Source organism: Mobula birostris, chromosome 18 (genome assembly GCF_030028105.1).
Source record: "Mobula birostris isolate sMobBir1 chromosome 18, sMobBir1.hap1, whole genome shotgun sequence".
Taxonomy (NCBI): Eukaryota; Metazoa; Chordata; class Chondrichthyes; order Myliobatiformes; family Myliobatidae; genus Mobula; species Mobula birostris.
In genome coordinates this window covers 40,437,334-40,465,267 of record NC_092387.1, presented here as the reverse complement: position 1 = coordinate 40,465,267, position 27,934 = coordinate 40,437,334, and the positions used below count along the sequence as shown (strand labels likewise).

The window sequence follows — 27,934 nt, the reverse complement described above, 5'->3', positions numbered from 1 at the left end:
GGGATCAATATAACGATTATCTTGTTTAGGAAGTGAAGTGTAATGTTGGCTGTGCTGCATCTGTTCACGTTACTTGACTCTCAGCATTGCTATTTTTATCAAATGTGATGCCAGTTTTATACAGAATTGACAAGGTGATAAGACAGTTCGTGCTGCTGCTTCACAGCTCCAGAGATCCAGGTTCGATCCTGACGTCTGATGCTGTCCATGTGGCTATTGAACATTTTCAATAATTTTTGGGTCTCCTGGTATTCAGGTTTCTATCCTCATCCCTAAGGTGTTCCTGCTAGTGTAGGTAAGCGGCAAAGGAATTGAATGGCAGTCATTGGGGAAAATACAGGAAATATGTTGTAGAACTACGGGGAATAAGGACGTTGGGTGTGGAAAGTGGCCAGACAAGATTGTTCCACTGGAAGAAGATATGGACCCAATAAGGAGTAAAACATTATTTTCCTCTTGACTGGATGATTAAAAATTATGAGACTTGATTCTCTTTGGAAGCTTTGACGAGTTTGAAGTCGACTGCTAAGTACTTTCAAGGCACTGAGTGGAGGACAGAGAGGTTAAAATAACAGTATATTAAATTGAAAAGAAGCAGCCAATCTTAGTGATTTGTACTGGAGTTGAACAGTCTGGGTCTCCTTTCCCTTCTCCGAGCTGTATAATGAATATCCAATTAATTATTTCCATGAATGTATCAAGTTAAGGTCTAGTATCAGTTTTATATCAGGCAAACTTAAAGAAGCTAATGCCAAGCTAAACAGTGTAGAAAAATGCCTGGATTTGTTAGATGAAAGATTATAGTTCTTCCTGGAGCCAGTGAAAAGGAATCTACCTTTAAATTAATAGTTTGATATTTTTAACATGCTCTAAACTTTAAGGGCAATCATTTGGTGGAATGATTGCATATATCTCTTAATTGGCCAGTTGTCGAGTTATATTCTCATTCATTTACAGTATATATTAAACATATGCTGGATTTCGCAGAGCTTTAGTCCGCTCATTGTAGAAAGGCCATGGGGAGGTGAGAGTGGCTGCTCTTAACATCACGCAGCATTGGGCCAAGTGTGACATTGGGCTCAGAGGGGAAACTTCTTTACAAAGGAGGGGCATTGTGGCTTTGAAGGTCAATCATCCCAGTCCTAGGACTAGTTACAGGAATTCTTCTGTGTTCTAAGTCTGAACACTCCAGCCACTTCATAAGTGACTCTCCTTCCATTCTGACGTCACAAGTGAGAATATGTGCTGATGATTTAATTAATTTTGCAGCTCTTTAAAACAAAAAAAAATCTGTGATGAGAGATTCAAAGGCTTAAATAATGTACAGTTACATAATGAGAAGTAACAAGTAGTATTTGTTGAGGAAAGTGCTTATCCTTGACATTCAACATTGCTGAGACACTCAACATCACAGGGACCACCTTTGTATCTGAACAAGTCACATAAATACTATGGTTACAAGAGCAAATCAAGAGGTTGGGGGTCGTGCACTGAGTAACTCACCATAAAGTCCTTCCACCATCTACTGGGTGCATTGGGAAACACCTACAGCATGTCTCGATCAATGTAGACTCATTGAGTTATAGAGTCATAGAGCAATACAGCACAGAAACATCAAGGAAAATTGGTCTATCTAGCCAATGCTAAACTATTATTCTGTCTAGTCCCATTGATTCGTATCCAGACTATATAGCTCTCCATAGGTACGAATTAATTTTGAACCTGGGAAGATCATTAATCCCCAGTCTCTGGAATCGTAGCAACAGAGAGCAATTTGATCTGAACAATGCTTTGATCAACACACATCAAAGTTGCTGGTGAACGCAGCAGGCCAGGCAGCATCTCTAGGAAGAGGTACAGTCGACGTTTCGGGCCGAGACCCTTCGTCAGGACTAGACTGTTTGACCTGGAGTTCTGCCCTAGCATTTTCACCCTGATGAATGGATGTTACCACTTCTGAACAATGCCTTTTCCCACCCCGATGTGATCCATTTGTAGCTGCTCACATTCTGCCTCTGATGCTGTCCTCAACAGCATCCCATAGGGTGAAAGTTTTTGCTCATCCTAAATGTTGCTGTGCACATGTGATCCTGCATCATTGCTGTCACCCATCACGTGAGCTTTTGGTTTTCTTATTAAAATTCCCACCCTTCATTTTCAAGCTCCCATCCTCTCACTCATCACATTCAAAACAACAAATCCTGCAAAGTTCCATGGTTCTCAGTCTCCCATGTCTCCTCCTTCTCTCCCTTCCTCTGCTTGGATACCTGTGGCCGTACATTCCCAAAACAGTATAGGTTCCTACTTGAGCCCAATTGGACCCAACAGGGCTCAAGAAACTCAACAACATCAAGAAAAAGAAACAACAGGACTCCAGATCGACAACTCACTTGCTCAACTTACTTGCCTAGTTTACTCTGCCACCATGTTCCAAACAGTCAACTGTCTAACCTAGAGGGACAGAGACAGAGACAGGCATAGAGGAACACAATCATCTGCAGGTTTCCCTCCATGTCACACATCATCCTGATTTGGAAATATATCACTGGTCCTTCATCAATGGATACTGGAACTCCTCACCATGGGGATATCTTCACTGGAGGCACAGCAATGGGCAGATAGGGTTGGACAATAAATGTCTGCCTTGTCAGTGATGCTCATAACCCCATGAATGAGAAAAGAAATCCTGTTTAACTTGAGTTAGTAACAAAATAGGATTAATAACAAAATGATAGAGCTGGGAAGAAACTAAAAATTATATTTTGCTATTCAAGTCTACCGGGATTAACTAATACTTTATGGGTTGATTTGCAATTCTGTTTTCTAATTGCTTGCAACATTGCACCGACTAATTACATTCATTTAATTGATTTCCATTATCATATTAGTAATGTTTCCTAATCCTTGTCTCATTGCTGCATTCAGTGTATTTCTTCAATGCCTCACTTCAAATAGAATGAATTTTGCTTAAATATGATATTTAAATTCTACAAGCAAGCCAGCTAAAACCTCACTGAAATATAGAGCTCTTTCTAGGGATTTTCAAAAGAGGCCTGATCTAGGAACGAGAACACCATATTAGAGAATTACATCAAAGGCAATGTTGTAGTCCCTGTACATTATGAGTCTTTCTGTGCAGCTTGTGTGGTGCCAAACCTCACACAATACCCTTAAGAGTCAGTCAAACATTGAACGTATTTACTGATAAAACTATGCTGATCTAAGCAACAGAATAGAGAATATTTCAAAAGTGGTTTTGCTGTATATAGGAGGAAAACACTTTGCTGTTATTCTCATTTCCATAAAAGACAGAAAGTGCCACTTAGTATACTTCTAAATTAAAGAGAACCTTCTTTTATTTGTGAGGTGAGAGGATAGAAATACCATCTGTCACATTCAACATCACATGGAACCAATTTGAGCGTGAAATTTAACATGATTTGCACAGCAATTTTAAGCATTCAGAAGCAAATAAATAACAATGTTTACATGGCACTTTTTCCATCAGTTGGTCCTTAACATCTTATGACCTACTTGACCAGAAGTTTAATCTTGACCCTTTGTTTCTGAACCAACTTTATTTTGAGGATTCAGTAATAAATTAAGATCTTTTAAGATTAGAGATGCAATAACTGAATTAGGCTCTCCCAAAATGTTTCAAGTCAATGTCGACTATCACATTCCTTCATAGTTCACTTCATAGTTAATTAAAGTACCAGTGTATGCAAGCAGGGTGATGAAACTTGATTACGCATAAATGGTGCTTTCCCAGGTAATTGGTATTGCTTCCTGTCCAAAGCTTAACGTTGATACTTGGTATTAATCATTAGGTCTGCAGTTACCCACTTTGCAATCACTAATTCAAATGTTATTCTGAACCACTAAATGTCGGTAAACACTCCAGTGTTAGATGATCTGACTTTGGAAAGTCTTAAATCATACCCAAACACTAAAGACCCTATTGTTCTGATCTATGTTTCTCTTTCACTCACCATTCATTATCTCATTCCAATTCAAGTAAGTATAATTCAGAAGATCTGATACAATAAGGGATTACATAATAAGAGAAAGGTGATAAGAGAAGAATGGGATTGTATAAATGGCAAATAGCCTCCATTATGTGATGCCTCCTTGAATCATTATAAGTATTCTCATTATTGCATCAGACTATGGATTCAGAACCCACACTCTTTGCAAGCATAAAGTATGATAAGACTATAAGATATAGGAACAGAATTAGGCCATTTGGTCTATTAAGTCTACTCTACCATTTCATCATGACTGATCCAATTTTCCTATCAGCCCCAATCTCCTGCCCTTTCCCATATCCCTCCATGCCCTGATCAGTCAAGAATCTATCAACCTCTGCCTTAAATATACATAAAGACTTGGTTTCCACAGCTGCCTGTTTCAAATAATTCCACAGTTTCTTAGTCTCTGGCCAAAGAAATTCTCCTCAACTCCAGTCTAAAAGGACATCCCTCTATTCTGATGCTGTCTCCTCTGGTCTCAGACTCGCCCACCATAGGAAAGATCCTCTCTACATCCACTCTATCAAGGCCTTTCACCATTCGATAGGTTTCCATGAGGTCACCCCACACTCTTCTGAATTCTAGTGAATACAAGCCCAGAGCCAGCAAATGCCCTTGATATGACAAGCCATTCAATCCTGGAATCATTTCTGTGAATCTCCTATGAACCCTCTCCAGTTGTAGCACATCCTTTCGAAGATGAGTCCCAAAACAGCTCACAATACTCAAAGTGAGGCCTCAACAGTACTTTATAAAGTCTCAACATGACATCCTTGTATCAGGATGTCATTCTTAATGGAGCAGTATTTTTGGAAGTTCCATACATCTTAGTTTGTTTGTTTGCTTACTAGGACGTATGTTGTCATTTGAAGAGCATTGAGTTCATCCATTAAGCACATCTCAATATTGTAAAAACAATTTAGCTGCTCAATTTCCATTCTTCTCAGGGAGTTTCACTGCGAGCAAGCCTCTGTAATATCAAGCACAATTCACCAGTGATTTATTGACTTTAAAACACAGAGGGAATATTGTGTGGAGTGAAGGTTGCTTTACCTTTCCTTAATGTTTATAGGCAGGTGTTCATCAAGGTCATCCAAAAATGAAAAATTGTTTGTGAAATGGATGTGTGATTATTAGATTAGGTTAGATTTATTAGTCAAATTTACATTGAAGCATACTTCTGTTGCATTGCTTCTGTTAGCAGCCAATATATTATGAGAATGTGCTCGCGCTTCTGTCACCAAGCTTCTCAGCGCCATCGTAGCATGCCCACAATATTCAACAGAACAGCACATAGCCAAGTACAAGACAGGCACAACAACAGCAAAACCACCCTCTTTCTACCCACTACCCCTCACTGGGGATTACCAGCCCTCATCATCAAGGCTAGCCGACTGATGTCCTTAAATTGAAGGTCTTTGTCATCAGCGTTAGCCAACCCAACTTCCACCCTCTGCCCAAGTCCACAAGAAATTGCAAAGAGTTTTGGATGCAACTGAGCACATCGCAGAAACTAGCCTCCTCTCCACAGACTGCTGCTTCGAGAATGCAGCCAACCCTCCCAATCTTGGCATTCTCTCCTCTCCGCTCTTCCATCAGGCAGAAGATACTAAAGTTTGAAAACAGACACCACCTGGCTCAAGGACAGCTTCTGTCCTGCTGTTATAAGACTCTTGAATGGATGTCTTGTACAGTAAAGATGAACTCTTGACCTCACAGACTACCTCCTCATGGCCATTCCATCTTATTTTGCCTGCATTGCACTTTCTCTGTTTCGGTAACACTATATTCTGCATGCTGTTACTGTTTTTTTCCCTTGTACTACTTCAGTATACTTATGTTTTGAAATGGATGTCATGCAAAACCAAGTTTTCCACCGTATCTTGGTAGATGAGACAATAATAAACAAATTACAAATTTCAGTGCCAAGAACGACCTCTCAATTTCATGATCCAAAAAAAAATGAAAAGAAATAATTTATATCCTGTACAATTCTATCCTTTGCTAACATTTAATAATAAACAAAAGGCAATTCAACCAAAAATAACTGAGCAAATGTACCAGTTTTTAAATCAACATATATGTGGCTGTTCAGGAAGAATAGACCTTAGATCTGTTTATTTTTCCAATTCACTTGCCTAATAGAGGCTTCTTTGTTCCCCATGGATAAAAATAAGCATTTCCAATTGTTGCAATATTATAGGCTTGGTAAATCCAGTGTGACATTCAGCATAAGCTACAAAGTTCAAAGTAAATTTATTATCAAAGTACATATACTCTATCTCATAAACAATCCTGAGATTCATTTACCTTACATGTATGTTAGTTCTGTGTAAAAATAGGAGCAAAATAAATGAGAAGAATCATAAAGGATAATTATTACAGTGACCACTTTTCTTTCTCTGCTGAAATAACCAAGCCAATTTGGCAATAATTAACATTCTGTTTGCTGAGAGCATTTAAATCAAAAAAGCTTATAACAAAAGCCATTTAATCGAACACACCTACCTCTTTCTGACAGATTTCAAACCCCTCTTTCTTACCATAGCCTAACTCCACCCTTCTTTGGCATTTCAACACTTGCCTGCTGTCTTCTGAATCTCTGCTACCCCTCTTCAGAACTTCAATAAGGACATGTCTAATCTTCTTTCTGCAAAAGATGGTCAGGGTTTCCTTATTCTTTGTGGTACCCAGAATCCTTTTAGTTGGCCTTTCCTAATCACTTTTGTCCTCCAAGTGGATTAACTGCTCCCTGTTTGAAGATCATTTCCACATGCCATGCACAAATGTCCCTCAGTCAGACAAGAGTACCAGAGTTTTTGTGGCTAGCTCTATTAGAATTCTGGAAATGAGTCCCTTGGTCCTGCATCAGTAGGGACCCTGCCCAGCAGGGCTGGAGACCTTATTGGGGCTGAAGGACAAGAGATGTGGGCTGAATAGCTATAGAGGTTGGTGGAAAAGGAGGATAAAGAAGGCCACTAGGGGAAGGTCCCAGAAGAACACCACCAGCCCTATCTCCCAGCATAGTGGAGGACAGAAGCACTGCCGGCATGAACATTGAGGGACAAACTAATAGAGAGACATAAGGAGCCTGCCTAATCATGGGCTCCAACCCAGAGTGAGCCTTTCCACAATTTGATCCTCAATGGCGACAGCTAGAGTCACCTCATCCCAGGATCTTCCATTGGTGGCCCCAGTGAGTCTCCTGGAACCTTTGGTAACAAAATCTATATATCGTCACTTAACTCACTGATGAGATCTTTCAGGCTCTGGGTGCTTACTCCATTCCCTGCAACTTCTGGTTTTTCCCATACCAGCCATTGTATACTCAATGGTCATTGTATTAGGTACCTCCTAATGTGGTCTTCAGCTGCTATAGCCAATTCACTCATCGAAGTTGCTGGTGAACGCAGCAGGCCAGGCAGCATCTCTAGGAAGAGGTACAGTCGACATTTCAGCCGAGACCCTTCATCAGGATGTGCCCTGGGTTCCACTTGAAGGGAGGACGCCACTGAGCAGTTTCTAATAAAGTCAGACAAGCCATCCTTGGATAGTGAAAAAAGAATTTTCTTCAGATGTATGATCTGTCTTTGCTTATCATGGGTGAGAAGCACTAGGATGGCCTTATCTTAGAGCATTGTGTAAGAAGACCATGAAACATTTCTTCACGAAGAAGAAGGAAAGTGGAGCTGAAGGTTGGAAGAGACGAGTTGGAGGCAGAGGAAGCCAAGAAGTCGAGCAAGTTCTTCATGCTCTTCTTTGAAAAGCCAGGAACAAGTAGTTTGATACGTTCCATGGAGTCGCCTGCACCTGCTACAAGTTTGTTAGAATCTGAAGGTGGATCAAGTACAAATGCATCACAAGCCGAGGAGGAAGTCAAGTCAGATAAATCCGAGTATGACGAGATTGAGAGTGAGGCTGCCACAGAGAACTTGGAAATGACAGGAGGGGAAGACGATGGTGGTGGTGGTGATGTTGAGTTTGACAAGATTTTACCTGACGAGATTGAACCTGACGACACTGAACTTAGTGAACTGGATGGTGTCAAACAGCCTCGAAGAGTCATACCAGAAGTGATTGAACAGCATGACATTGAACTTCTGAAGTTCGACAAGGGTACTGGAAAAGCAATTCTGCCTGATGCATTGAGAGCAGAAATAATAAAGCTGGGTTCGAAGTATTTCCAGAACAGTGAGGGGCCTTTCCTACCAACAAATAACTGCTCAATGAACAAAACTTGGTTCAAGAGGAAATTGGGAAACGGTCGTGGTGAGGAAGTAACTCGCTCATGGCTGGTCTGTTCCCCTTCCAGAAAGTCTACATTTTATATCTGTTGTCTTCTCAATTCCCGGTCAGACCATCAATCCTCATTGGAGCAGGAAAGTGGATTCAACCAGTGGAAAGCATCTGAAAGGATTAGTGTTCATGAAAATGCCAAGAATTATCGGGAATGCTTCACACAGTGGAAAGAAATGGAAAGAAATTCAGCTGGAAATAGAGGAGTTATTGACGCGGTATTTCAGTCACAGATTGAGGAGGAAAAGCAAAAGTGGTGTGGTATCTTAACGAGAATCCTTCACTGCATAAAGTTCCTTGTGACTCAGAACCTGGCTTTGTGAGGACACAGGGAGTCACTTCAGCTGGACGCTGACTCCAATGTGGGAAATTTCCTTGGCTTACTGAAACTACTGGCCATCTTTGACCCTGTCATAAAAGAACACCTCACTCATTTTGAAAGTCATCTTGGATCCACGTCTTATCTTTCACCGAGTACTCATTCGCATTGACTGTATTCAAAAGAGGCTGCAGGATCCTAACATGAACTTCCTCGATGCTGCCCTGGATTTGAAAGCCCTCTGAGATCATTTTTATGATGAAAGAGAAGTGTTGGTCAGTGAGTCACTTGAAGAAGGAGTCAGTCTCTGTCAAGAATGGGAAATTGAAGTTGAAAGATGTCAGAGACGAAAGAAACAAATGGCTAATGGAAACTTGAGAGACACTGGGTTAACAGCTAAAGAGGAAATGAAAAGAGTCATGAATGGAACACACGACCATCTTCACAGAGAAATGGATGAAAGGTTCGCTCCTTTGCACGACACTGACGCCAAGTTTGGGTTCCTTCTCAATGTCGAGGGACTGTGTTACGGCGCCGACAGTAACAACCTAAAGAAGAAGTGCGAAAATTTGGGCGAATTGTACAGCTCTGATGTTAATGGACAGCAGCTATATGAAGAAATTTTGGATTGCAGAACGTTGCTATCAAGGCGGGTCAACATGAAAATATCAAGACCTGAAGAGCTTCTTGAATTTATTGTTCAGTATGGAGATGAGAACGTCTTCCCCAATCTTCACATTGCTATTCAGATAATACTAACCATCGTAGTTTCCATCGCCAACTGGCAAGTTAAAACTAATACTTTTGTATTTGAGAGCCTCCATGGGTCAAGGCAGACTCTGTGATCTTGCTCTGCTGTGTAGAAAGAGAAGAAACTGAAAAAACTGACTTTGATCACATCATAGACCAACTTGCATCAGTGAAAGCAAGGAAGGTGCAGTTATAATTTTCGTGTAGTGCCATAATTTGTTAATTAAAAGATTAATGAGCTTGACTTGTATTTTTGAGCTGATTTTATGGTAAACTTATCTCAAAGATGGGTGTCAGATGTTTGGACAGGGGCGCAATTTCAGTGCTTGCAAGAGGCACTATTTTCCGTAGATATGCCCCTGCTTATTAGTCCTCCCAACATGCATCACATCTGTCAGAACTAAATTTTCTCTGCCATTGCCCTCGCTCTTTAACAGCAGATCCATATCATTCTATAGCCTTCAACTATCCTCTTGACTATCAACGGGACTGCCAATTTTCATTGTCAGCTGCTCAGTTGACTCTGATTCCATTGTGCACTGAAGCTGGTTACACAAGAGGCAATGGGTCCAGATTCAGGGCATCTTTCTGGATGTCAACCATCCTTAATAACTAATTAATTGCAAGGATCTGATTAGTGCTTGTGCAATATGTCGAGCAGTTTGTGAAAAAAAGAGTGAAATCCAATCAAAGTACTTAAAGGTATCTTGTTCAAAGAGGACTGGGAAATCACATAAATTCAAAACAGTCTACAGACTGGATTATTTACATTACCTTCTCCTTCACGTATCAACATGCTTAGACTAACAGAAAGGAACAAAAAAGTAAAGTAGGAAACTTTCTTCCATCAAAGAACTTTGAACCATTTAATTTGAAGAGAGGGGTTACTGATAATTATCAGTCCAAAATGCTAGCCTTTCATCTGAAACCCCATTTCTCAAACACAAAGCGTAACGCTGTTTAAATCAAGAGCTTGTCTGAACAGTGACACATGCCTTTTGAGTTAGCAGGTGCAACCTTTACTGCAAGTCTGAAATGTGATTATAGCTCTTTTATAGAGGTAGCTGCACATTTAGCTTTATCGTGTTACAGTGAAAGGTCATTAAAATGAAATGGTAACTCTGCATCTCCCTCCATGGATTTTACTTGACCTGCTGTGTGTTTTCAGCATTCTCATTTTCATATTGGAGTTGTTTTACAGAGATGATACATTGATCCAGAAAATACCTTGACAAATTACAGGTTGACCTTCTCTAATCTGACTACCTGTAATCTGGTTCCTTCAATAATCCGGCATTGATTATGCTTGATGGGATCCTTCTGTAATTCGGCATTTTCACTAATCCGGCACTCCTCAGGTCCCAGTGGTGCAGGATTAGTGAAGGTCGTCCTGTACGAAATAGACCTGAGCATCATTCTATACCCACCGACCATTTTTACATTACAAAACCTTATTTCACATGAACCTAAACTGCATTATGAAATGAGGATTTTTTTTGCACTAGGTATTTAATTACTTATTCACTGTGTTTTTTTCTCTATGTTATCATGTATTGCATTGTACTGTTGCCACAAAGTTAACAATTTTCACGACATATGCCAATGATATTAAACCTGATTGTGATTCTGAAATATTACACGTAAGGACATTATATAGCTTGATATAATGAAGTGACTTAAAAAACATTGCAGGCAATTTATCAAAAATGTGTCTTAAAATGCATCATATGTGGCTATTTAGCTGTTAATTTGGTTTTAATTACACGATAATCAGCAATTAAAATCATCACAACCTCTTTTAATACTGGAATGTATTGAACTATTAAAATTAATTATTCATGGTATAAAGGGAATGTCAAGCAAACATGTTTCAATTTTATCAGTGTTCTGGAATGCGGCAAATTTCTCTGCAATGCTGCCTCACCAGCCAAAGGGTTACATCTGTGGTGAAATGACAAGACATCACTGTCAAGTCAACAAACTAAACAATTTATTCATAGAATTGTTTGCTTTTCTACCAAACTTTATTTAGAAATTAAAATTACAGTGTCTTTGGAGGAGAAAGAATATCTGGCACATCATCCAAGAGAGATAAAAGAAAGCTATGAAAATTAAATGAACAAAATAATAACATAATGAATTCTGCAACAGGACAAATGTAACTGTGGAGGAATCTCCCTTTGGAGAGATTAATTCACAAGTTATTGCATTGAGCACAGAAGTGGTAATAGGCTGTGAATAATGGTTTATGTGAATTTTAGTAGGGGATTGTCTCGTCTAGCTTGTAATCTTTTAGATAGCAGGCCGGTATCAATTGATGTAAATACTTAGTGAGCATAAATAGCCCAAATATTTACTGCTCCTTTGGCCATGTCTGTGGGCTGGATTATGAATATCTGTGGTTTAAATTTCATAAATAGTTTAAGCTACTTTTAAACAGGAAGGTATATTTGCCTTGTGGTCTTGCAAAGTAAAAACACTTGGCTAAACTGTTCTGATGGAAATGGGATTTGGAATAAGATTCCACATAGAATGGCAGTTTTATGTACTTATGTTGGGCTATCCAAATATTTCTTCCAGTTTCACATATAAAAGTTGCTGGTGAACGCAGCAGGCCAGGCAGCATCTATTGGAAGAGGTACAGTCGACGTTTCGGGCCGAGACCCTTCATCAGGACAGTTTGCTCAGTTCTTCCAGTTTGCTCAGGTTTGTGATGGAAAGACATTGTCATCTAACCCTGAGCTGACTGTACTGTTGCTCATTAATCTTAACATTCTTATTGATAGATAACTTCTACCAGGCTCAGTTTCATGTGGGTGGAAGTATGGTTGAAATACTTGAGCAGAGATGCTGTCCCAAATTTCTGATGCAAAATACAACACAAGGAAATTGAGGTCACTGTGAAACAGACATGTTGCACTCTGTTTCCAATCTCTACCTGTACAGAGATGAGTATAAGGAGTATGTTTTTAGAATGTTAACCTTTGATTGTCATTCATGAAAGTGAAGCAGTCATCCTCTAGTATATGTTGGTCTATAGGAGGGATCTCATTAAAACCTTTCAAATATTGAAAAACCTAGATAGATATGGAGAGAATGATTCCCTTAGTGGGGAAGTGTAGGAACAAGAGGGCACAGACTCAAGACAGAGAGACATCCCTTTAGAGCAGAGATGAAAATGAATTCCCTTAGCCACAAGATTGTGAATATGTGGAATTCATTACCACAGAAGGCCACAGAGGACAAGTCTTTGGGTATATTTAAGGTGGAGGTTGATAGGTTCTTAATTAGTTGAGGCATCAAAGGTTATGGGGAGAAGGCAGGAGAATGGGGTTAAAAGGGATAATAAGTCAGCAATGATGGAATGGCGGCCTAGTGGCCTAATTCTACTCCTTAGTCGTATGGTCTTATGTTCGTTTGGACTCTTTCAATTAATGAAGACAAACAGAATGAATGTGAACGCCAGCAAAAATTAGATCACCTAAATCCCAAAAATTGTGATCAGATCATTACTGCAAGTTGGGTAAAGCCATTGCTTTTCATTTGATAGGAGAGAATTGGAAGCTGAACCAAAATACAAATGTTTGTGTGTGTGTATGTATATATATATATATGAAACTCAAATCCCACCTTACCTGGTATTCAAGGCAAATTAATTCTAATTTGGCTCATTCCCAATTAAAAGAAGTGAGTACAGTCATTAATCATAAAACCCTTAATTTCCATATACGTCTTGAATTCTCAATATTCTCATAAAGGTGAACATAGGTTGAACTCCCTTAATGAAGCAAAAGCACATAATTTCAATATGACATTCAATCTTGAGAAGAGTCGCCTAATTATTTTTCAACATAACATATATCATACACGAGAAAAGAGAAGGATGAGTTTTGATGTTGGCAAGTTATTTTTCCAGCTTCTTTCTGGAGGACGTTCCCAACCTTTGTTATGCCACAGTCTCTGACTATTAACCGAGGGGTCTGTGGCCCAGATTGGGAACCCCGTTCTAGGTTATTCTCAATAAATATGGGAAAGGAATTATTTATATCTCCTCTGTTCTGATTATCTTTGCATGTTCTGTATGTTAGTTCCGCGATTATACCCCTACAATCTTATATGTTGGTATATAGCATTTGGAGAACTTGAATCAAGTTTTCTAGTCTTCTCTCACCTCAGGGTATCCCCAAACTGATTTACAACCAGTATAGTACTGAAATATATTCACTGTTCTTATGTAAAAAACACAGGAGCCAGTGGGGAAATTTACACAAATAATAATACAGTAGAGTCTAAAATCATCTTTACTGATGTTAAGGTGAGATTTAAAAACTGTGAAGGACACAGATTCATGTGCTTTTCTATGAATGGCACCAGGAGGAAGGGCGGACAGGTCTTTGTTTAATGTCTACTGCAAAAGACATTATGTGTGATAGAGTCGAAATAATGTGCTTGCCTTTGGAATGGGGCTTCAATCCACAGAGTTGGACTCAGCGTTGGAGCGCAAAGTAATCAGCTGATTCATGCTGACTGTTAGCCAGCAGTTCTACAGGGGCTCCAGTTAGGGTATCCCAAGCTTCCATCTGTGCCCATTCCGTGTTCACTGAATGTTCAGGGCATGCTGGAGAGCAGCACATCCGACCTCCTGCTCTCGTCACTGCACCCAGTGGTGAAGCACTGGCATGCCGAAGAGAGGGGTAGCTGTGCGCTGCAAGTTTATGCCAGGGCTGCCTAGCTGTCACACAGCAACCCTGTCATTATGACCAGGCAAGGTAAGCATCAGTAAGCAATGCTCATTTATATATTACTGTTCAAAGTTATCTGTTGATGATCTGTTTATAGTTACCTTTTTACAGATTTACTAAGTATGACTGCAGAAAAAGAATCTCAGGGTGACATGTATGTACTCTGATAATAAATTTTACCTCGAACTTTTTGTGTACTTTGATGTCTAATGTGCTATTTATTACATCTACTTTTTGTTTTTATTTCTTATGTTATTTAAATTTATTGGACAGATTTTACATGACTATTAGAGATATTTAAAAATAGTTAAAATTCTTTGACGGCCAGGGCTTTCTGGTTTCAAGGGTCAAATAGTCTAATTCTGGTCCAATGCTTTGTGGTCACTGAACAGCAACTAGCCAGATGTTGCTGGCAGATTGGACCCTCATCTCCATCTTCAGATATCCACTGGATGGAGTGGGGATGATGGGCTTATTCTGTCATCTGCATTCAGTACCGTAGCAACCAAATCCTACGTGACCCAGCTCAGTAGGCTATATGTCTGCTGCAAAAGGGAGTTCTGCTGCACAGTGATGCAATCACAAAGAAGGCACACCAGTGAGCACTTCGTTAGAAGTCTGAGGAGATTTGGTACGTCAGCAAAGACTCTTACAAATTTCTATAGATGTACCGTGGGGAGCATTCTGACTGGTTGCGTCACCTCCTGCTTGGAGACTCAATGTATAGGATTTGTGGACTCAACTGTTCCCATCGTTGACACCAACCTCCCTACCATTGAGAGCATCTTCAAGAAGCAGTGCCTCAGGAAGGTGAGAAGGTGGCATCCATCATTAAAGACCCTCACCATCTGGGACATGCCCTCTTCTCATGACTACCATCAGGGAGGAGGTACAGGAGCCTGAAGACCCACACTCAGTGATCAGAAACAGCTGCTTCCACTCTGCCTTAAAATTTCTGACTGGTCCATGAACCCACGAAGGCTACCTCTCTGTTCCATTTTGCTTGCACTTTTCATTTATTTTGTAATTTGTAGTAATTTTATGCCTTTTCATTTTACTGTTGTTACAAAGCAGCAAACTTCGTCATATGTCAATGATGATAAACACGATTCTGATTCTGCCCCTTCATTGCTCCATTGTACTTCCACACACCACACCTTCGCTTTCAGCATCTTTAACCTGCTGTACATGAGGAAAGCCCCTGAGCCCTGCCACAGGTCTTGATTAGCCAGGGCATCAAAGGGTATGGGGAGAGGGCAGGGGTGTGGGAATGCCTGTAAGAATTGGACCAGCCCATGATTGAATGGTGGAGCAGACTTGATGGGCCAAATGGCCTAATTCTGCTTCTATATCTTATGGTTTATGGTCTTATGGTTCCCCTCGATAAATTATACAGTTAGCCCTCCTTATCCGCGAGTTCCGCATGCATGAATTCAACCAACCGCGAATCGAGAAAACCCGGAAGTGCTCTTCCAGCACTTGTTGTTCGAGCATGTACAGACTTCTTTTTCTTGTCATTATTCCCTAAGCAATGCAGTATAACAAATATTTTACATGGCATTTATATTGTAATAGGTATTATAAGTAATCTAGAGATAATTTAAAGTATACGGGAGGATGTGCGTAGGTTATTGTGGATCGGGATCGAAAAAAAACGGAAGTTCTCTTACTAAGTAAGTCAGAACAGGTACATCCGGTATTATTTAGCGTCAGTTAGTCAAATGTTTGTCTTAGTATATAGTATATATTTTACCTTTCTATGCATATAAAACACTTAAGAAACGTATGTTTCAGCGCTGGGCTCGGGAACAGAAGTTCCCAAGTTCGATCCAATGACAGACCGCTCCCGAGCGCACTCTCCATCTGTGCCAGGTTGATATGAAGGATCAAAAACCCAGAATCCCAAAACCTAATAATTAAACCACTGCGTTGCTTAGTAATAATTGCAGCTTTCATCGGGGCAGGGCCTTTCTCACTTTATCCTTTAAAATTGTTCCGATCATTGACTGACTGTAGCCTAATGCTTTTCCAGTGACCGATGGCATTTCACCTCTTTCCGATCGCTTTATTATTTCCACTTTATTTTCAATCGTGATCGTGATTATTTTCGTGAACAGAAACCCTGCGGATTCAGAGTTCTGCTGCCGGGTCCTAATGTCCACTGCACTGAGGCAGGTTAAATAAGGTCCTGGGTTCCGCTGGGTCCTAAGGTCCACCATATTGCGACAGGTTGAATAAGGGACTTGAGCATCCGCGTTTTTTGGTATCCACAAGGGGTCCAGGACCAATCCCTTGCGGATAAGGAGGGCCGACTGTATATACTGTTTCAAAGCTATGACACGTTTTGTTCTGCATTGTACCATAAAGTACATGTTCACATGCTTTTAATGAAAACACATTTACATTTTGGTGCAAATTTTGAAACAAATTATGAGTGTTTTCGTTTTCTAAGGCACAAGAGTTTAAAGAATGGAAGGTGACTATTTAGTGCTTCAGGTCCATTCAAGCTCCCTGCTGGACATATCACATGCAGGGTTTATAAAATCACTGCATGGAAGCAGGAGGAAGTGTAGCTGGACACACCGGACTACTTACACGAGGATGACTCAGGTCAGAGCCTGGTTGAACTTTGGTTATGGAGGTAATGGTTAAGATGTTTTAAAAAACAGCGTTTTTATATCATAAGCACGAGGAAATCTGCAGATGCTGGATATCCAAAGTCATAGTCATAGTCATACTTTATTGATCCCGAGGAAAATTGGTTTTCGTTACAGTTGCACCATAAATAATTAAATAGTAATAAACCATAAATAGTTAAATAGTAATATGTAAATTATGCCAGGAAATAAGCCCAGGACCAGCCTATTGGCTCAGGGTGTCTGACCCTCCAAGGGAGGAGTTGTAAAGTTTGATGGCCACAGGCAGGAATGACTTCCTATGACGCTCTGTGTTGCATCCCAGTGGAATGAGTCTCTGGCTGAATGTAATCCTGTGCCCAACCAGTACATTATGTAGTGGATGGGAGACATTGTCCAAGATGGCATGCAACTTGGACAGCATCCTCTTTTCAGACACCACCGTCAGAGAGTCCAGTTCCATCCCCACAATATCACTGGCCTTACGAATGAGTTTGTTGATTCTGTGGGTGTCTGCTACCCTCAGCCTGCAGCCCCAGCACACAACAGCAAACATGATAGCACTGGCCGCCACAGACTCATAGAACATCCTCAGCATCGTCCGGCAGATGTTAAAGGACCTCAGTCTCCTCAGGAAATAGAGACGGCTCTGACCCTTCTAGTAGACAGCCTCAGTGTTCTTTGACCAGTTCAGTTTATTGTCAGTTCGTATCCCCAGGTATTTGTAATCCTCCACCATGTCCACACTGACCCCCTGTATGGAAACAGGGGTCACCGGTACCTTAGCTCTCCTCAGGTCTACCACCAGCTCCTTAGTCTTTTTCACATTAAGCTGCAGATAATTCTGCTCACACCATGTGACAAAGTAACACACACAAAATGCTGAAGGGACTCTGCAGGCCAGGCAGCATCTATAGAAAAGAGTAAACAGTCGACGTTTCGAGATGAGACCCTTCATCGGGGCCTTTTTTGTAGATGCTGCCTGGCTGGCTAAGTTCCTCCAGCATTTTGTGAGTGGTTTTATATGATCCCTTTTACAACCCTTTCAGGGCATCCTGAAGAATGTTCTCGTAATGTTGGAAGCTCAGGAGAGAGTTTGCCCATAGCAAGCATCCATACATAGCAATGTCTGTTCACAGTCATCCACAGGATATTTTTCATGCATATAAGAGAGGCGATATTGTCTCAATTTAAGATGTCGTCTGCAAGATGAATCGTCTAAGAGTGCATCAGTCTCTTTGGACCAGTAGCCTAGGCTTTCATCTTCAAGTATCTGGGGTGAGACCTCAATGAAGATCTTTCTGACTCCAAATATTGTATTTTTATTACTAAGACATGTACCGAGCTCCAGTGAAGAACTTCTGTTTGTCGGCCTTCTCGGCAGATCAGGCCATACATGCCTTACATAAAAGTACATCACTCATAAGTTCATGACTCAGAAGTAGCAGGAATGCTAATTAGTAAAGGAAGCCCAGACATTTAGCAGCAGTTTGAAGTTGATAGCAGTAATTATGATGTTTTAATCAACCTCTTCAATGATTTCTGAGTTAGGTAGCATCGGTGGAAAGAGAACCTATGTTGTGAAACATTAACTGTTTTTTGAGTCCACCCCATTTCTGTTTTTATTTCAGTCCAACATTTGCAGTTTTTAGACTTTCTTTTTTAACTATCTTTTTCAATATTTTATTACCATTTTCATTTTATCTTTGAATAAATTTTAGGTATTGCCATATTTTATATTCTTTATATTGGCACATGGCCAAGTGGTTAAGGCGTCAGTCTAGTGATCTGAAGGTCGCTAGTTCGAGCCTTGGCTGAGGCAGTGTGTGTGTCCTTGAGCAAGGCACTTAACCACACATTGCTCTGCGACGACACCGGTGCCAAGCTGTATGGGTCCTAATGCCTTTCCCTTGGACAACATCGGCGGTGTGGAGAGGGGAGACTTGCAGCATGGGCAACTGCTGGTCTTCCATATAACCTTGCCCAGGCCTGCGCCTTGGAAACCTTCCAAGGCGCAAATCCATGGTCTCATGAGACTAATGGATGCCTATATATAAAAATTCTTTATACTTTAGAAGAGGTTAGAGTGTTATTGATAAAACATCTTGAAGATTACAAATTGCATCATCTTTGCCTATCATCACATCCCTCCCTGATCCTAAACTACACATTCATATTGGATGCAATTTTACACTCAAGATTACAACACAAAACCAGCACCATTAAAAAGGTTCCAGTGAACCTGATGGGTGGTTGTTTAGTTACTTAAATACTTCCTTGATTCTCTGTAAGAAATCATGAAGAGAATGGCTGTTAACCAAGAAATTTCGTTCTGTGTGTGCCAGCACTAATAAAATTGAGGGCAGATGGATCTTGTATTGACTAGAGAATAAACTGTCAAAGCCACAGGAAATAGTATTTGTAACCAAGTGACCGCTGAGTATCATTTTTTATTGTTAAAGTGCACTTATGTGTTCACCCTGGTAATGCTAAAATAGCTGCCTGTGGTTTTAAGAGAAAACGGTGAAAAAAGAGTTACAATGTTCTAGAAAGAACATTGAGTACTGGATGTATAGTGAGGAAAGATTTTCGTGAGTAATGTATCAGTGCTGGGTAGCATGGTTGTGCAAAGTTCCCTTTTGGCCTAGAAGTGTGAGCGAGGAGAATTCATTTCAGGATCTAGCCTATTTGGAAGTTGAGCACACGTGTGCCAAAGATTGCCAGTACCGTATTGGTTTTGTATATTTGTTTACTTCCATACTGCATATGTAATGAGTAAACTGAAATTAAGCTGAGATTGTAACAGCAGGAACTGTGTGTTAATTCATTTTGTTATTTTTTTAGATTAGATTATGAGAACACTCAGTCCTCTTTTATTGTCATTTAGAAATGCATACATGTATTAAGAAATGATACAATGTTTCTCCGGAGTGATATCACAGAAAACAGGACAAACCAAAAACTAACACTGACAGAACCACATAATTTTAACATATAGTTAAAGCAGTGCAAAACAATACCACAGTTTGATGAAGAACAAACCATGGGCGCGGTAAAAACAGTCTCAAAGTCCCTGAGTCGATCAACTCCCAAGTCCCCGATATCAGGCGGCAAAAGGGAGAAACTCCCTGCCATAAACATCCAGGCACCGTCAACTTGCTGATGCCTTGGAAGCACCCGACCACAGCCGACACTGAGTCCATCCGTCCGAAAACTTCGAGCCTCCGACCAGCCTCTCCGATACAGCCTCCCGAGCGCCATCCTCTGCCGAGCGCCTTCGACCTCGCCCCGGCTGCTGAAACACGCAAAGCCGAGGATTTCGGGGCCTTCTGCTCTGGAGATTCCGGTTACCACGCAGTAGCAGCGGCAGTGAAGCGGGCATTTCAGAAGTTTTCCAGATGTTCCTCCGTGCTCTCACGTCTGTCTCCATCAAATCAGGATTGTGCACGGTACCCTACTCGACAGATTACAGATATTCATCACCGGAGAGGCCGCGCACGCTGCCCTCGCGTCGCCATCTTCTCCTCCAATTTTTATTCTGATATCCCCTTTCTGCATTGAAACATGTAAAACAGTTGAGGGAATTAAAGACTCGAAAAAGTATTTGTTGTCCTGAGTGTATATTTTCCTCAAGCTACAAAATATTCTACAGCAAAATAAGTTTAATTAAATCCAATAAAGAGATACTTCTGCTAATTTTCTGATAGTAAAAAAATCAAATTGGAAGTGGGATGTTGGTGGACAGAAGAAATTTACTAAAGATTAATGAAGTTCTATTTCCAGTTAATGGATGAAAGATGAAAATAAAGTTTTAAAATATAACATTGTAAAATTTTGTATTGCTGTACAATAGCCAGGCTTTTGCTGAGCTAACTTTTGCAATTTAATGAGATGGTTATTAATGCTGATCTAAGCATCATATTTAAATAAATTTTGATTTGGTAGATGTCCTAGGTTTAAGATAACTTGGTCTAAATTTGGAATTCTTTACCATAGCATGATCAATGATTTGAGAGTGCACCAGAAATTGAATGAAATTGAGCTAGAAACTCACTTCATTTCAGAGCTACTGAGCCCTCTAAGGAAAAAGTGACCTTGGAAACTGAGCTCTAGCTTGGACTGAGGTGCCAAAATATACCAAGCAAGCAAAGTTTGTCTTCCAAAGCAAGTCGTTCTTGGATATCTGCCTGGCTGGAAACAGATAATTTTAAAGTGAAGCAGGTTGTGTCTTAAAAGAAATCATTGGAATTAAAGATTTTTTTTCCTGTTTATCCAATTTATTTGAACCCATGGGTGACAGATTTGCAATAATCTTAATATTGTATAATTGAAAGGCTATAATAGTTGTTGTGGCAAAATCATTCTTGCATATACAAAATAATCCTGCTTTAAGAATGGAAAAAAAATGAATCTGTGCTAAGATATATGGTATTGGTTTTCAATCTTTAGATTGCTATCTGACATTTGGTCCAACTCTTTGACAGTGGTTAATGTTCCACCGTACATAGGCAAGTCAACATTTGAAGATTAGCTTTATTTCTCAAGAAACATCAAAGCATACAGTGAAATGCGCTGTTTGTGTCAGCGGCCACAACAGTCTGAGGATTGTGCTGGGGGAAGCTCTCAAGTGTTTCTATGCTTCCAGTGCCAACATTAGCATGCTCACATCTTACTAACCCATACGTCTTTGGAATATGGGGGGAAAGTAGTGCACCTGGAAGTAATCCGTATGGTCTCAGGGAGAACTTACGCACTCCTCACAACCAGCAGCAAGACTTGAACTGCGATCACTGGTGCTGTAAAGTGTTACACTAGCTACCGTGCTGCCCAATTTTGAATTCAGTGTGACAGTTGTTGGCATACATTAAGACAAAATGCTACATAGCTCTCAGGACTAGTTGCTGGACATCTTCCAAGCTTATTCATCTGCCCAGCTTTTACTGAGCAGAACTAACACTTCCATGTGAAGCTACTGGCATTTCTCTTCCTAAGCGTCAGGAAGGTCAAGATTCCTGTGCGATCCTGTACTAGAGTGGGCATCATACATGTGGGCACAAGTACAGCAACAACATTTAGTCCAGCATGGAATTATCCCAATGTTCTTATATCCTTCTGAAATGCAACGTCCTCAATGATGCCTGGGCATTTCTGGTCTGTGGCCACTCAGAATGGAAAATAGCATTAGAGATGAATTGTGAACTTCAAGAATGTGCACCAGGAGCAAACAGCAGAAGGAACACCCCACCTCATAAACAGAATCAGAATCAGGTTTATTATCACCGGCATGTGTTGTGAAATTTGTTAACTTAGCAACAGCATTTCAATGCAATACACAATATAGAAGTAAATAAGTAAATTACAGTATATGTACATTGAATAGATTAAAAATCATGCAAAAACTGAAATAATAATAGTTAAAAAGTAAGGTAGTGTTCATGGGTTCAATGTCCATTTAGGAAGTGTTTAGCAGAAGGGAAGAAGCTGTTCCAGAATCGCTGAGTGTGTGCCTTCAGGCTTCTGTACCTCCTTCCTGACATAGCAATGAGGAAAGGGCATGCCCTAGGTACTGGGGGTCCTTAATAATGGATGCTGCCTTTCTGAGAACCTACCTCATCCCTTGTCACTTTCTAAGACCATCTGAGAAAGGCTCTATCATCCCCACATCACCCTTATCAGCCAAAACAGAACTAAGAATTTGAGTGGAAGTGAGTTGCCCATTGCCTAAGAGGGAAACCACCTGGTTTGATAGCCTTCTGGATGTAGCTCTTAAGGTATACATCCAAGTCTATTTTCTTCCTCTTTAACCCTCTCTAATTCTACTAGCAATTACTGCTAAAGCCCCTCCTTACTTTGTGCCCCTCACTGAAAATTTCCCTCAGCATCATCTATTCCAAGAAATCAATCCCAGTCTATCTGATATTTTGACTTTTCCATATTTCCTGCTTGGAAAAGTTAACAGTACTAGAAAAATACATCTGCCCCATCTTCTGTGCTCTTGCATCTTGATTGTTAAATGTAATGAACTGAGCTCTACGCATTACTGAAGATGTTGTATACAGTTCTAGTACAATTCTGTACAAGTACAATTCTGTACTTTGACTCATGAAGGAAGATATTCTGCATATCTTTGTTAATCACCATTATGACTTGCTTTGCTACCTTTAGGATCATTAGATATTATTCTACCACACTATTGGGTATCCTTCCATCTACTGTACAGTCCGTTGCTTTGTTGCACCTCCACAAATACATCCTTGTTCCTCCTCTAAGGCTGTTCCTCAGGATGGAGGTTGACATGCAGCTTCTATCCTAGTTCTGTGGCCTCGGAAATGAATGACTTCCACAGGTAGAGCAGGAGGTGGCTGGTGGGGAAGGTAGGTGGGTAACTTGTGAAGCCCTCTCCTCCTTCCGCTTCTTATGTAGGCCTGCTGTGCACAGGGAGCTTGGAAGAAATGGGCATTACCTCATATCTCCCAGATAGAATTCCATTTGCTGATTGAATAAATTGAGTTATTTAAAGTAATCTTGGCTGTTTTTATAATAGTTTAATAGTTTAAAAATATACTTTTTACATAAAAACATTACATTGATTCAGTAAATGTTTTGAATGATTTTAAGTATTTGTGAATAAATAAAAGAATTCACAGATAGACAAACTTTAATATCTTGAGGGCCAGCTCAGTATGTTCTGAGGCTTGGCTTAGCGGTGCCTGTTGAGATACTCCTGCGGACGGGGATTGCCCTAAGACCATGTGCACCCGGAGAGTCTCTGCTGGTTTGGATCATGCAGTTGCTGCCAAGGGCCCACACCAAGAAGGTGTGGATCCAGCTGGCAGCATGACACTGCAGGGAAACTCTGCGCCAACTCAATGGCAATTCCAAGACAGTGAGCAGTTACGAAACTCAGGCATAAATAAATGCTTGGTGAAAGTTCTATGTTTGCATGTAGGTTATTTTCAGACAGCAATTGCCATGTTAAAATTTCTGCATAAACATAATACTTGGGCAAAATGAAATAAATACTTACCCTAGCTTTTTCAAAGGTAAGATATATACAAATCATCGTTTACATCAATGTCCATTGCCTGCATGCAAAATCAGAATAATTGTAAAACACTTTAGATCAAAGAATGGGTGAAACATTGTGCAACTTCTCTTTTGATTCCAGGCACTGATGATATAATATCTAACATTGTGTAATGGAGCTTTGGACTGTAAGTAATTGGAGGCACAGGGTGCAGCTGGTTGAGTTGCTGCCTCACAGTTCCAGCAACCTGGGTTGAATCCTGACCTCTGGTACTGTCTGTGGAGTCCACACGTTCTCCCTGTAACCGTGGGTGTCATCCCTCAAGTTAATGATACTATATATTTTCCCTTTTGCACAGTTGAGTTGTAGAATTGTCAGAAATGGTGGTTGGGGGGTGGGGGGGAGGATGTATAATTATATGAGGTAGGGTAGGATAAAAGTAGGTGCTGGACAGTCAGCACAGGAAGTGGGCAGAAGCGCTTGTGTCCATGCTATATTGATCTATGACTATAAAAGGTTTTTAACTAAGCCATCAATGCCCTAATGTGGCTCAGTTGGCAGCATGTTTGTCTCTAAATGTGCCAGATTCTTGGTTTGAGCCCTGACCCAGACATTTGACCAGAAATCTGTAGCTGGCACTCGTGAGCGCTGTGTTGCTAAACGACTGGCCTTCTGAATGAGAGGCTGGCCTCTCCAGGCATTCCAAAATCAGCAACTGCATGTTTCTGGAAATCAACATTTCTGGAAAACACCAAAGCAATGGAAACTTGTTGTGGGAGAATTGCCTGCTATCTTCCCTATCTATAATGGAGATTACTTTTCAAAAATATTTCTTTGGTGATTAAAAGATTTGGAACATGAAAGGAGATATATACAGTAAATGCAGTGCCATTCTTTAAACTCACCTCTAACCTAATACAATTGCTTCCTCATACTGGAGACAAGGTTGTAAACATAAATGGCAACAAAACTTACCAACATGCAATAAAAACTGGGAACCATCTCCAAGCTGCTTCCTTTCCTAGATGTTGGAAGTTATATTTAGAATTTTATCGCCATCATAGTTGCAGTCAACTAAAACAGCTTGAACTCCTGACTACCTGAAACCCGCTAAGTAGTTTAACTGGGTGTGGTGTGAGCAAGTATTTAGCAATCCAAATTATCACTAAAAAACAGAGAGAGATACAGCACGGAAGCAGACCCTTCAGTCCATTGAGTGCTTGCTAACCATCCATTTACATTTATTCTCCTCTAATTCCATTTTGAATTCTCCCACATGCTCATCATCTCACCTCCCAGATTCTATACTCACCAGCACACAAGGGATAATCTTCAGTGGCAAATGAACCCACCACAGCTGCACATTTTTGGGATTTGGGAGGAAACTGGAGCACCTGGAGGAACCCAGCCTTTTAAATGTCACCTTTGTAATTGAATTCTATAGAAACTGGTCAGCATTATCTGCGCTGCAAGCAGTGTAAAAGGAAGTATGCTATTTATGATAACTCTGAGCAGCTAACATGATCTTTTTGAATAACTTTAAAATCTAATAAAGCCCTTTAGTTCCACACTTCTTTTTCATCCCTAAGTGATCTGACTGATTTGTCTCATTTGCTCAAGTCTCAGGGCTGGCTGATGCTTGCATGAGATTGCCTTAGGAGAATACATTTCATTAGTTCGCTGCCAAATCACCACCTGGAAAACCATTGAAAAAAAATCAGGATCTGTGTCTTAGAAATTCAAGACGCTTGTGCAATCCGCCCCTTGCTGATAGCTACGTAGATCCCAAATCCTGGAATTAGCTTCCTCAGCTTCTTACCATCTCTCCTTATCCACTGAGATGCCACTTCAAAACACTTCATTATTGCAGCTTGATGTTAAGCTTTCTCTGCTGTTCCTCCCATGAAGCTCCTGATGAGGTATTACTCTGTTAAGACGCCATATGCATGTGAGATGTTACCTTTGAAATGGCGGGGTGGTCAGAAGAGATCTTTTCCACTTTATCCTTGCATCATCCATCCTGCTGTCCTGACCCCACGAAGATGCCTTCACGCAGTTAGATTCCAGACACAAAAGGCATCGAGGGGGATGGGGAGAGCGGATGTATTGTAAAGAGATAGTGTATCAGCCCCAATCGTATCGAAAGGTGGAGCATGGTTAAACGTCCATACAGCTTTCTCCTATTTTCTGTGTTTCTATCACCCCCACTGTGACAGTGCCGTCGAGTTTGGAAGAGTGATGTTGGAGGGACTTTCCAGTTTCCACATTCTGAAAGCAAGGACCACAGCCAGGGCTATTGTTTGTGACACAGCAGAACGTAAAAGAAAAAAAAACATTATGCATGATGTATCGAATGAGAAGGAACGTCCCCAATGCTTTCAGCGTGACATGGGATGAGATTTGGTGATGGCTGCAGCAATACAAATGTGCTACACACATGAATGGGATCCAGAGTTGAATTGGAAAGTGAATGCAGTGATGTGCTGGCTCTGGAGATGGTGATGGTCCAGGAGAATGATCTTGGGAATGAGAAGCTTAACGTATGAGGAGTGTTTGATGTCTCTGAGCCTGTGTTCGATGATGGAGAGATGAGAAAGGATCTCATTGGAACTTAGCAAATAAGGAAAGGACTGGACAGAGAGAACAAAAAGGGTTTTTTTCCATTATTAAGAGAGTTTAGGATCTGAGGGTACAGAGGGATGTCACTTAAAACTGAGATGTGGAGGAATTTCTTTCACTAGAGTGGTGTATCTGTGGAATCTGTTGCCACAGAGGGCTGTAGAGAACAAGCTATTGAGTGTATTTAAGGCAAAGATTAATAGGTTATTGAATGATACAGGAATTAAGGGTTGAAAAAATCATAAACGCAAGAGATTCTTCAGATGCTGGAAATCGAGAGCAACACACACAAAATGCTGGAGGAACTCAGCGGGTCAGGCAGCCATCTATGGAGTGGAATAAACAGCTGACATTTCCCGCTTCATCAGGACTGGAAATGAAGGGGGAAGGTGCCCCTTGGGGGAAGAAAAGACATCAGCTATGATTGAATGGTTTCCATGGGATGCATGGCCTAATTTTACTCCTATATCTTATGGTCTTATGGATAAATTTTCCATAATAGGTGACAATGGAGGTAGTCTCTATTTATACACTTCATCCTTCCATATCAGCCATTAAATGGTTACTCCTAAATTGTCTTCTTTTATCGAATCAATATATCACTACTCCTGTTCAGAGATTGTTTTATCACTTTTCCTTTTTAAAAAGATCATCTCCAACAATGAAATGATCAGAAGCTTTGCTCATGCTTAACTTGTATTTTAACCCATTTTTCTTTTGATAGGCTGTCAAGTTCTTCAGTTGCTTTGCACATAGCCAGAGGGGAGAATGGGGGTGGGGGGGAAGGGAAGTCAAACATAACTATCATTGTTAAGCCTCAGTGCCTTTCACATTTAATAGAATCCACACGAACTAAGGCCTGCTGTTGCTTTGGCACAGTTTAAAGTCTGACAGTGGCATTATTGAGATGCTTGGCTGTGGAGCAATCTTTCTACAAGCACTGTCACTGTGGTTTTGAACAAAGGCTGCTTTGCAGGAGGGGATTTTAGCTGCGATAGGCAATTTTACTGAGTTCAGAAAGCTGAACTTAAAAGGAATCTTTCCAAATTCCACCCTGGTACCTCAATGAACACTATGGTAGATAAAGTGGTACCATTTTACAACTGCATTAAAGGTGTGCAGGTACCTCGAACTAGTGAAGTATCAAATGCACAACTTAGTCCACAAAATATCAATATTGTGCATTTACTTCATACATGAAGGCCAATCAACTGTCTCTAAGCACCTCTTATCTCTGTCGAATTATAAAAGCAATCAGAGGAATTGATAGGAAATTGCAGATGGAGCTGTTTCCTCTGGTGGACAAGACAAGGTGTGAAGACATAACCCAAAGATTGGTGCTAGGTCACTGAGGGGTCAAAAAGGGAAGAACTTTCTTCACTGTAGAGGCAGTGGAAATTAACATGTTGATCCCTGTGTGTTGGGGGTTGGGGGTTCAGTACCAAAGTGACGATGATTAGTTCCTGCTAGGGAAGAGTAGAAAGAGTTATGGGATCAAGGCAAGTAAATGATGC

General features: G+C 40.6%; 1 protein-coding gene and 1 long non-coding RNA gene across 3 annotated transcripts in view; one reads left to right on the top strand and one right to left on the bottom strand.

The window, feature by feature from the left end:
* LOC140212073 (rho GTPase-activating protein 22-like) overlaps nucleotides 1–27,934 on the top strand; it is a 295,845-nt gene that overhangs the window by 104,722 nt on the left and 163,189 nt on the right. The window lies entirely within an intron of this gene.
* On the bottom strand, nucleotides 19,672–25,983 carry LOC140212076 (uncharacterized). Its single transcript, XR_011889641.1, has 3 exons — nucleotides 25,762–25,983; nucleotides 23,802–23,859; nucleotides 19,672–20,326 (listed from the first exon to the last, which is right to left on the bottom strand). It is a non-coding gene; the product is annotated as an uncharacterized lncRNA (long non-coding RNA).